Genomic DNA, 12,129 nt, shown 5'->3' on the forward strand with positions numbered 1-12,129 from the left:
GAATGACATCTTTTAAAATAAGAGGTATTTAAAACAGAATACAATACTTCACACAAAATAGGACTCCAGCAAATATGTTAAGCACTAATTGTGTTGTCTGCTAGCTTGGACCCCAGGTGGTACTCAGGGAGAAGATCACTTCAAACTAGATCAGTCTTTGTTTCCCATTCTACCCAGGGTACAGGTGTCAGAAAAACACGATGCACTTCACTCCATTTTACAGGCGTGTTTACAATTCTCATGAACGTATGGAAACTGAAGAGCCTGTTCAAGTGTTTACTTTGATCATGACACTGGGAATTCATTTAATATTGCATACGTTAGTAGTATAATTGATTCTCCTTTTTGAAAGTATGTATTTGTTCCATTTGCAAAGGGAAACAGCCAATTTCAATATGTTAAATCACTCTGTAAATGTATACATACGCAAATTTTATAGGGATTATCCCCACCCCAATCCCCACCTTTGTAGGGGGAAAGCAGAATCTAGGAGAAACTCTCTTCATGGGATTCTTAAATTGCTTTAAAAAAAAAATACAAAAACCCCCACACATATCCAAGAGTACTAATCCAAGTAAAGCATCATCCTGTTGACATCCACCACAATTTCTAAACATCGGTAGGTTGTCTATACACAAAAAATTAGAGTTAAATAAAACATACCTATATTCTATAATGGATATAAATCAGTGAATTTCTATGACCATAAAGTGTTCATGGAAAAGTAACATGTTTTCAGAGGAACAACTGCCTCGGTTATTTAATTTTTTTTGAGGACACATCAAACCAAAGCCAATGGTAAGTGGGTCTTTCTCATTTTAACAAGACTAATCCCCTTTAACCACCACCTAAATTCCCCTTCTATTTCTATTTAACTTATTAGAAAATTTAGTCTCAATCAGGGCCTAAGCCTCAAATGCGCAAAAAATCCAATAGGGAAGCAACTGACTCAGCTAGTATAGAGTCAGTTTGTCTGGCTGCAACACACATGTTTAGGAGCTGAGCATTTCAGGTATATAACCTCAATTTTTCCCCTTATCATGGAGGATAAACTGTAATGAATTCTTGAGGAGAAGACAATATATTCTTGCTGGGGGTGGGGAGGGGGGGGAGTAATCAAATAAGAATTCTTGATGTTCTAAGAGTACTGAAATACATTTTATAGATGAGGAAACCAGAGCTCAGATGAGTTAAATGACTTGCTCAAGAGATGCCAAGACTGGAACTAGCACCTCTCGATATCTACTGGTTTACATCAAATATCTTCCAAATTTCTCGTCTAGTTTTTCTTGCTTTGGTAGTTTTCTGTCAATTTCAGTTGTGGTTACTTGTAGACAGAAAAGGCAGCTGATGGAGTTAATTCACAAGCTGCATTTTAGTCCATACATGATTAACACTTTCTAACACTTCCTTCATGGATTGACTTGAGTAGACATTGTATAACATGACTGCTACTTAGAACTACAAATGCAATAGTTGTATACATATTTAAACAGTTTGTTTTACATTTTGCAAGTGTTTCCACTTCTAGCTCCTGTAGTATGATACTATTAGTCTTCACCTTTTAAACCTATCAATTTATTAAACCTCCTACAAGTGATAGTTGTGTTTACATGCCTCTAAGTATTACCTACACAAAAAAGTTGTAATTTTCCTACTTTAAAAAGGCCCTTACTACTTGTGGTGGTGAAAACACCACACAATGTACAGATGATGTATTATCTATATATATAAAAAACTGCCGAAACCGGTTTGGCTCAGTGGATAGAGCGTCGGCTTGCGGACTGAAGGGTCCCAGGTTCGATTCCGGTCAAGGGCATGTACCTGGGTTGCGGGCACATCACCAGTAGGAGATGTGCAGGAGGCAGCTGATCGATGTTTCTCTCTCATCGATGTTTCTAACTCTCTGTCTCTCTCCCTTCCTCTCTGTAAAAAATCAATAAAATATATTAAAAAAAAAAAAAAACTAATATGCAAAGTGTCCCCTTGGGAGTTCCACCAGGAGAACAGGAGTTCGATCACTCGCTATGACCTGCACTGACCACCAGGGGGTGGCGTGGAACATGGCAAGCGACCAGTGGCGGCAGTGGGGGTGCTGAGGAAGCGAGGGGAGGAGGCGGGGAGGCAGGGAACCTGATGAGCCCTGATTGCTGGCCAGGCTTAGGGACCCTAACCATGCACAAATTTTGTGCACCAGGCCTCTAGTAGAATTCTAAATCTGAAACCTATATAATTTAATTAACCACTAGAGGCCCATTGCACAAAGAGATTCGTGCAATAGGCCTTCCCTTCCCCTGCCTGCCAGCACTGGTTTTCCTCCAGCACCCGGGACCCAGGCCTTTGCTGCTCCGGCCCAGAGCCTTCCGTCTTCACTCCTACGTATGCAAATTAACTGCCATCTTTGTTGGGTTAATCTGCATACTCTCCTGATTGGCTGGTGAGCGTAGTGGAGGGATGATCAATTTACATCTTTGTCTATTACTAGGTAAGATTATTACCCCAATAAATTCAATAAAGAAAAAAATAAGGTCTTTATTTATTTGCTGGATTCTCTTCCTTACAGGCAATTTCTTGCAAACTATCAAGTTCACAATAATTTTTTTAATTGTTTATTTCTTCCCTGAAACATCCTGCTTAGATTCATGATCATATTAACTAAGATCACAGAAAGCAAGTCAATAACTTGCCTGGCATATAGTACATGCAACAGAAAGCATCATTAAGTACCACAATATAATAAAAGTAATGACTTACATTAATTCATTTAGTCTTCACAACAACCACACAAGGTGGATACTTTTATCATTATTTTACAGATAACCAAATAAGATCTACAGAGATTATATAATTTACCAAGTTACACACCTAGCAAATAGAAGTGCCAGAACTGAATTAGGACAGTCAGCTGCTAACCACCACACGTCACTGTCTTAATGACACTTAAGGGTTTCACTCAGTGTGAAGGTGCACCTCAAAAAACTGTCCCTGGCTTAACATATCAGTTAATCTTGGACTGGGATGAGGGTAGACTGCAAGACCTTGAAAACATTATGTGGTTTTTTCTCTTTCCCTCACTTCCTAAAATGACATCTTTTTTAAAAAATCTATTTAAGATGAACTTGAGATTCAAAAGTCTCAACAGACAACCCCAACTTCCTTTTTGCTATAATTTGGGCTAGGAGGGGAACAGGACTGATTATATACATGAATGCTTAGAAAACCTTTTTTTCTTAAAAACTATAGAGAGGACTTTGGGAACCTTGAGCTGAAATGTACCTTAGATCAATGCAATCCAAACCCCGCATTTTTAACAGGGGTAAGCTATAACCCAATGCTAAAGGGTTTGCCAAGGCCATACTGTTCAACCCCAGGTCTCCTACCTCTCCTGTCTGCAATTTAAGAGACAGCTTATAGTGGACCAGAATTTCAAACACCACCTACCCAGTGTCTTAAAAGTCTATTTGTAAATAGGTTGTAGGTGTCTATGAAAAACTGTATTCCAAGTTTGTCAGGTCCCCAAAGCCTGAATAGTACCCTAATAGTCCCATTTCAACTACACATTTTACCTAACTTTCATCTATACTAATAAAAGGGTAATATGCAAATTAACCATCACTCCACGACAAAGATGGCGGCACCCATAGCCACAAAGATGGCAGCACCGCCCGGAGCCAGGGAGCTGGCCGGAGCAGATGGGATGCTTGGCTTCCTTCAGGTGGAACGCTTGGCTTCCTGCAAGCCCTGGCTGGCCTCTGGGCGGCAGCCATGGAGCCAGTGCCAGTCTGGAGCGAAGGCGGGAGGCGGCCCCGGCCCGGAGCAAAGGCCTGGGTCCCAGGTGCAGGAGGGAAGCTGGTGCTGGCAGCCAGGAGAAGGAAGGCCTACTCTTGCACGAATCTTCGTGCATCGGGCCTCTAGTATATAATATGATTTTATGACAAAAACCCACATCCACTCTAAATTCAACCTGGAGCATTAGGCACCAAATTCTATATTCTATGTCAGGAGTGGGCAAACTTTTTGACTCGAGGGCCACAATGGGTTCTTAAACTGGACCGGAGGGCCGGAACAAAAGCATGGATGGAGTGTTTGTGTGAACTAATATAAACTCAAAGTAAACATCATTACATAAAAGGATACAGTCTTTTATTTCAATAGTTTTATTCATTTCAAACGGGCCGGATCTGGCCCGCGGGCCGTAGTTTGCCCATGGCTGTTCTATGTAAATGGCACCTAAAAAGGGGCTTTCTCTGTCTCTCCAAGCAGACAAATGCATTGGTGGTGTGTGTGTGTGTGTGTGTGTGTGTGTGTGTGTGTAAGGGGAAGGAGGTGCCAGACAGGGAGGGGTCCAGATTAGTGAAGATCAGGATAAACACTCTTGGATATTTGCAAATCATTAAATTTGTATTTAATGCAGATGATAACCACAGAAGTCAAACATACCTTGCCTATTAAAAATAGAAGGTTACTGGTTCCCCTAGACCAGTGGTTGGCAAACTCATTAGTCAACAGAGCCAAATATCAATAGTACAACGATTGAAATTTCTTCTGAGAGCCAAATTTTTTAAACTTAAACTATATAGGTAGGTACATTCTTATTAATTTAATTAGGGTACTCCTAAGGCTTAGGAAGAGCCACAATCAAGGGGCTAAAGAGCTGCATGTGGCTCGCGAGCCACAGTTTGCCGACCACTGCCCTAGACCCCCAACCATCCCACCTTTCATTTGTGAGTTCTGGACTTTGTGAGGTCTATATATCCCTAAGGCAGTGGTCAGCAAACTGGCCCCTTGAGTGTGGCTCTTTCACAAAATAGCACGTACAGTGCAATTGAAACTTCGTGGCCCATGCCACGGGGCCAAAGAGCCGCATGTGGCTTGCGAGCTGCGGTTTACGACCACTGCCCTAAGGGATTGGCATCTACCCAATCAGCAGGCATTATTCAGTTCAGCAAAAATGCCTCACAATGACATGATTCAAAATAATCCAGACATTTGCATATTTTAATTTATATATTTTACTAGAGGCCTGGTGCATGAATTCGTGCATGGGTAGGGGTCCTTAAGCCTGGCCAGTGATCGAGGCCTAATGGGGGGCCAGCTGGCCGGGGGGGGGGGTCTGGGAGGTTGGCCAGCTGGCCCCCCAGATTGGGGCTGATGGAGGGGTTGTCCAGGGTAGAGGGGTCGTGGGAGGTTGGGAGCTACTGCATTGAGTGTCGGCCCCCTGGTGGCAAGTGTGCATCGTAGCGACTGGTCCACCAGTCATTCGGCGGTTCAGTAGTAATGGTCACTTAGGCTTTTATATATATAAATAGAATTTAAAAAATTTAAAATCCAAATTCTAATGATATTTTATCATCTGCTATAAATCATTACATGAGTTATAATAAACTATATTATCAAGACTATGAATGCCCTGACTGGTTTGGCTCAGTGGATAGAGCACCGGCCTGCAGACTCAAGGGTCCCGGGTTCAATTCTGGTCAAGGGCATGTACCGTGGTTGCAGGCACATCCCCAATAGAGGGCGTGCAGGAGGCAGCTGATCGATATTTCTGACTCTCTATCCCCCTCCCTTCCTCTCTGTAAAAAATCAATAAAATATATTTAAAAAAAAAAAAAGACTGAATAAAATTATCAGCATTGTAGCTGACATTTATTGCTCTATCAAATAAAAGTAAATCTAAATTATAAAAAGAAAAAAAAAACTTAGAACAATGACAAATGAAATGTCTGCAGCATTCTAAGCTTAATCTGAAGTGCACCATCATGGAATATCCCCAATATTTCATTAGTTATGGTAACACTAGAGGCCTGGTACATGAAATGTGTGCACACAGGGTGGGGGGAGGTCCCTCAGCCCAGGCTGCACTCGCTAGCCATGAGCCCGGTTTCTGGCTGAGTAGCACTCCCTCTGTGGGAGTGCACTGACCATCAGGGGGGAGCTCCTGCGTTAAGCGTCTGCCCCCTGGTGGTCAGTGCAAGTCATAGTGACCAGTCGTTCCGCCTTTCAGTTGATTCAGTCAATTTGCATATTAGCCTTTTATTATATAGGATAGTGCCCGAAAGATAAAACATAATTCCACTGAATTATTACAGTAGCAATGTGAACATATGAATGCCCTACATCTCAACTGAAACTAGCAAGCACGTGAATTATTGCTTTGTGACTTAGGGCATATCCTTACCCTAAGAGAAGCCTGTTTCTTCTTATTGCTGGGCATCAAACTGACCTGCTGACTGCTATCACTTACTAGCAGTATATGAAGCCTCTTGCCTTATATTCACATATGCTTAGGTTTCTCTCTCTCTCAGTCATTTGTAGTGACAGTTTGGATGATAAAATGGTTACTGAATTTTCCAAACATATCCAGTTCACTTGTGTCATGTTTTAGATTCTTCTTCCCACTTCAGTGCAGAAAAGGAGCTACAAAACCATTTAACACATTGAAGTAGTAATTATCTCCCAGTACACTGAAGGTGTGAAGGCAACTCCCAAAGTGACATATAATTCAGTGAATGTTTTTGCCCTGGAATAACCTCTACTTTGTCTTCCGGTTAAGTATGAAGGTATGATGTCCACTTTAGAATGAAGCAATTTAGGGATTTACTTCTTGATTGAAATACAACATTAAATTATAGAGCATTTTCAAAATATCTTAGTATTTTAAGTTATTAAGGTGAAGGGCTGGACTTACCAAATAATTGGCACCATCCAGGGTATGAAAATTCTGTATTTAAATCAATAACTGGTCAATAGCAAGGAAACCATTCAGTTTTAAAATTGGCAATAACTAAATTTTTAAAAAGTATGTGTAGTTAAAGTTTTTAATTAAATTTACTTTTCTGCCCTAGCTGGTTTGGCTCAGTGGATAGAGCGTCAGCCTGCGGACTGAAGGGTCCCAGGTTCGATTCCAGCCAAGGGCACATGCCTGGGTTGCAGGCTCGATCCCCACTAGGGGGCGTGCAGGAGGCAGCCATCAATGATTCTCTCATCATTGATGTTTCTATCTCTCCATCCCTCTCTCTTCCTCTCTAAAATCAATAAAAATATATTTTTTTAAAAAATTACTTTTCCAATTTGTATAGAAGAGAATAAGAAAGAAAAGTGCATGTCTGACTTAATATAGACTTCATCCAAATACTCGGATCTTACAATTGCTAAAAATTTTATTAAACTGAGTTTGGTAGTAGAGTCTTTAAATTCAAATTATGATATTAGAACTAGTCACAGGATTAGATTTGGTTTATTCAGCTTGTAAATGAAGCAATTAACATATTTTTTTTCTGGATGAATGCTAGCTGCTCCCCTTTCTACTTACCTTCTCTCATGCTTTCCATCACAACCCTACTCACCTATCTCTCTCCAAAAACAGTATAGGTAAGAATTAAGGTAACTGGACACTTAGTCCCCCCCATTGGCAGTCTTCAGTAAGAAAGATTCAAAATGCCACACCTTTTCCTTACATAACAGTGGGGGATGGTGAAGTAATATACTTGGTCAAATTAATTTGTTGTCTATGACTGTGAACCTCTTCTAAAACGTCCTCTCTTCAAGTATGTATAACATATAGAATATATTTCTAACTGAAAGCCCAACTTTACTTAAATGGGTAAAACTACTTGCACAGCCAACCCTGTGTATACGTTAACCATATACTCGAAGGGGTTATTTCAATTTCCAATGTAGTAGAGAAACTAAATGTGCTTTTACTTTCTAATCTTCACATCAAATCAAATAAGCACATGTTAAACTCTGCTGTAATACTAGTTTATTGTTACATAATATAGTTCCTGTTGGCATCTACAAACACCTCCCAATATCCTGCAGTGTTGCTAACTGTAATTTAGAGCAGCGATTTTTCAACCTTTATATCTCATGGCACACATAAACTAATTACTAAAATTCTGCAGTACACCAAAATATATATATTTTTTGCCAATCTGACAAAAAAAAAAAAAAAAGGACAATTTTGATTCTTTCACACTGGAAGGTTGCTGTGTTGGTTGTTGTCATTTTTTTTTTTTTTTTAATTTGACCATCTAAGGGAAAAGAGTTCAGTCAGTGCCCCTCACTAAATATTCAGGTATTGCATGCTTTACAAATTCGTACAGCACACTGGTTGAAAATCGCTGATGTAGAGTTAAACCTCTAAATTGGAAGGTCCACAGGTCCACTTAACTATGGACATACCTGAAAAACAGTAGCAGCCAAAAAACACAACCTTTCTCAGTGCAAAAGTGTTTTTCTTTCCTATTTCTCCTTTCCATTAGGTCTTTAACTAAAAGGTGATCATCTTATACTTTTCAATGCCCTTGATTCAAGCAAAGTAGGTGTTGGAAGGCAGCTGAGCAATCAACTTATATTCCTGAATCTGATACAAAATAACCAAGTGTGGAGAGGCTTATAGTAAACTCAACCTCCAAAGCAAACTGTGTCACACACATAGTATGCTTTTCAACATCCAGAAACATTTATTTTGAAAGCCAGCTGTCCTCATTTTCGTGATGCCATTTTCCATAACTGTTTCACAGAAACCAGCAGTATACTGCATTCAGAAAGAGAAACAAGCCTTTATTTTTCCTTTTAAAAAGAAAAGTATCTAAGCCTAATTCTGGAAAAGCATCTTCTGTCATACATTTGTCTTTCTGCTTTAAAGAAAATAAAATTTGACCAAAAATGCATAGTAATCAGTATTGAATTTACACATAATTACCATTTTTTAAAGTTGTAGGGGTATATTCATTATTTTTCAAACGTAGTAACAAAGAGAAAAAGAACTGCGACTTCAACTAATAAATTACGTCTTTAAATATACATGACTCTGCTATCCCCATGTTACTTGCAATGGTAACTGACACGCCCCGAATTTAACTGTACCAGACAGTTCTATCTGTCCCATCGCTGACCAAACACTGCTTCTCTGTTTCTATTCATTATGTATTATAAGAGGTCTAAACACAACCCAGTATGATGAGAGAAAAAAAAAATTACAGTTCTTATGACAGCAAAGTGATGCATTCAAGATCTCTTTTGCACTACATCCCTGTCCATGAGCATTAACAGGCATTTTTTGATAGAGCTGCAAGCTCATTACACTGAGAACCTTCGGCACCCTTTCCTGCAGGTTTTCAGAAAACCCTTGGGGTTGGGGAAAAAAACAGGCACCATTCAAACCTTACAAACCAAACTTGCCAAGAATCTTGTGCAATGATCAATAACCTTGGCTACACTGCCATCAGCCCCAAATTCACGGTCCTGGAGACCAATGCAGCAAAAAAAACAAACGAAAGCCTAGCTGAAGCCCAACAGAACTGCCGCGCTTCCCCTCGGCTGCCCCCTCTGCCGCATGGAGAGAGGCAAGGGGAGGAGAGAAGTCGAGGGAACCTCACCAGCTTCGAAGATGCTCCCGTGACCTCTGGCTGCGCGGCGGGTGCTGGGCGAGGAAGGCGCTAGTGCCGCCGCGGCGGGCCCTGTGGACTATGCCTCTGGTGCATTCCTCGCATTCCTGCACAATCTGTCGCCAGCCCAGGAGCCCGTGGCGTGCGTGTCCCCCACCCCCACCCGGACACAGACACCTGCCTACTGCTGCGCCCCGAGCGGCCACGGCCGCCGCGGCGCATCTACTGCCCGCACTCGCTGTCTGTCGCACTCAGCCAGCTCACAGCCAAATCCCGGCCCGCCGCTCACCCCACGGCTTCCCGGGGAAGGGAAAAAGGGAAGAGGGCCGGGCGGGCAGCCCCAGCGCCGGGAAAGGGCACCCGAGCCGCCAGCGGGGTGCCGCAGCTCCGCTTCTACTCCCGGCAGGGAGAGGAGGACGCGGCGTCGCAGGACGGCCGGGGCAGCTCGGGGCTGGGAGCTGGAGGGGTGGAACGGGAACCCACGCCGCGAGGAGAGGGGCGCACTGGGCAGAGCGGGGTCGGCAGGACCCGCAGGAGCGCGGGACTCGGGGGCCACACGGCGCAGGCAGCAGAGACGTGCGAGCAAGGGGGGAAGGGGGGGCGGGGAGCAGGATCTGGGCAGGAGGGACGGACAGACGGCCCCGAAAGCTGGGGAAGGCGGGCGCCTCAGGGTGCTGGGGGCGCAGGGCGGAGTGCCAGGCGGGCGGGAGCGGGGAAACCTCCGGGCAGAAGTCCAGGGGGACTCGGCGTGGTGCTCAAGTTCGGGGCTGGGGGCTCTGGATCCGAAACGGCCAACGTGGGTAGAGGGTCATGCGCGCCCGGGTGAGGGAGAGCGGAGGAGAGTCATCCACCGGGAAAAGCAAATGGAGGTGAAACTTGTGCGCCTGCCGGGGGGAGGGGAGCAGGCAGGCGAGTGCGGGCAGGAACACGAGGCGGGGCAGGAAAGCCGAGGCGGCTGCGAGGCGGTGGGGACGGAGTAACGGGAGGGAGGCACCCGCACCCCTCGCAGGCAGGTCCCGGCTGGGGCGCGAGGGCAGAGGTCCTCGTGGGCAGGAGTCTCCGCGCCCTCCCGCGAGCCCTCACACTTACTTTCTAGGTTAGGCAGAGGCCGTCGTTGCTCCGGGGATGAGGGACATCAGCGCCGATGGGTCGCCGCTGCGGCACCCGAAAAAAATTAAACAAGTGCCGCGGGCGAGCGTCCGCCCGCCCCTCCCTCCCCCACCCGCCCCCTCCCCCGAAGCGGCTCTCCCACCACCCCCGGCGGCGGCGGTGGCCAACTGGCCCCTCTACCCCGTGCCCATGGTGCCGCCTCCACGACCGGCAACCACACACTCAGCCCCGGAGCCCCCTCTACTGCCCAGAGGCCGCCGCCGCCGCCCGCCCAGCCGCCAGCCCGCCTGCCCAGCCAGCCCCGAACTCCCGGGAACGTCAGCACGCCGCCGTCTCCGGACCTGGTCTCCGCCAACCCTATTGGTCGGGAAGAAAAGGCTGGCCCTCCCTATTGGCCCGGCCCTCATATTGAACGGGCCAATGGGAACTGCGGTTTCAGGTCGCCATAGAGACCGATGCTGTTCAGAGCGAGAGGGCCTGGAGAAGGTGTGGAGTGAGGGTGAAGGGGTCTGTGGTTTGGGGCGCGGGAGGCTGCCGGGGAAAGAAGTACCAGGGGACTCCCGGGAGCTGGCTCTGGAATCCGGAGCAGCTTGCGCTTTGCCTCTCTGTCAGCGCCACCTGTGAAAGGTAGGGTTTGTCCCCTGGCGTCAGAAGTAGGAACAGCTGAGCCCCCCTAAACGAATACTTGAATGTAAGAACCTAGGAGTGAGTGTTCCACTTTCCCCGCGGCTGGGGAGCCCCAAAGGTTATGCTCTTTGACCTTTGACATGTGTGCAGCTTCTGCGTCTCCAGGTGAGTTTGCACCCCATCCTTTAAATCGCTGCTTCCTGACGTCACTGAAACTCCCGAATTTTCCTTGTTCATCCCAACCACTCCCCCTTCCCTGGGGCTGATCTTGCCTCAAATTTTGGCTCTTCAAACTTAGAGCCCTACCTAAAGGGTACTCAAAAAGGATTTCCTTGGAATGATATTTCGGTAAAGGAACAGGCTGAAGTATTGTATAATGGATGTCATCAGCTCAACACTTACGATAATGTGTTCCCTGCTTCCCAAAGCAAACCTCTAATCTCTCTGTTGAAAGATATTTATTAAACACCCATCTGTGTGTGCATTTAGCACTATGAGCTTGACAGGTGTTTGCTCTTTCCCTTAAAAGGTTGTAGGTGGGGAAAGACACGGATGACAGAGTAAATCCATGCTTCTAATGATTTCACAAGGGAGTAAAGGAAATAGATTACAGTTGATGGATTTTATTTTCTGGGTATTTTCCAGTTTATCTCTAAATCTGATAACACTGAGCCATAGAACCAGTACACACAAAAATCACATGCTTTAATAACAAGCTTTGATTTAAAGTTACTTTGTGTTCATTTTTCAATACCAATTTGTTTGTAAATAACTTTCATATTTAGATACTGGCTATTAAAGTGGATCTTCATGAATACATTAGGCTTTCAAGCATTACATTGCTCTATCATATAGCCAATGATATTCTTAGGTTCCTTCTTACGGTATACTAATCTCTTTAGTAAGAAGACTATGTTTATGTTACTGCCCCTCAAGTTGGAGGGACCATACTGTGAGAAAAAGCTAATAGGATTTTGGAAATTATAAATATCTTGTT

At 44.6% G+C, this 12,129-nt stretch overlaps 2 protein-coding genes across 2 annotated transcripts in view; one reads left to right on the forward strand and one right to left on the reverse strand.

The window, feature by feature from the left end:
* The window catches only part of PKP4 (plakophilin 4), a 244,266-nt gene extending 233,654 nt beyond the window's left edge, over positions 1–10,612 (reverse strand). The window contains exon 1 of the mRNA XM_081095905.1: positions 10,485–10,612. The gene's annotated coding sequence lies outside the window, so the exon portion shown is untranslated. The remainder of the gene's footprint in view (positions 1–10,484) is intronic.
* A 383-nt stretch (positions 10,613–10,995) lies between these two features.
* The window catches only part of CCDC148 (coiled-coil domain containing 148), a 223,726-nt gene continuing 222,592 nt past the window's right edge, over positions 10,996–12,129 (forward strand). The window contains exon 1 of the mRNA XM_081095906.1: positions 10,996–11,132. The gene's annotated coding sequence lies outside the window, so the exon portion shown is untranslated. The remainder of the gene's footprint in view (positions 11,133–12,129) is intronic.

Source organism: Myotis nattereri (genome assembly GCF_964212035.1).
Source record: "Myotis nattereri genome assembly, chromosome: 7".
In the NCBI taxonomy this organism is placed as follows: Eukaryota; Metazoa; Chordata; class Mammalia; order Chiroptera; family Vespertilionidae; genus Myotis; species Myotis nattereri.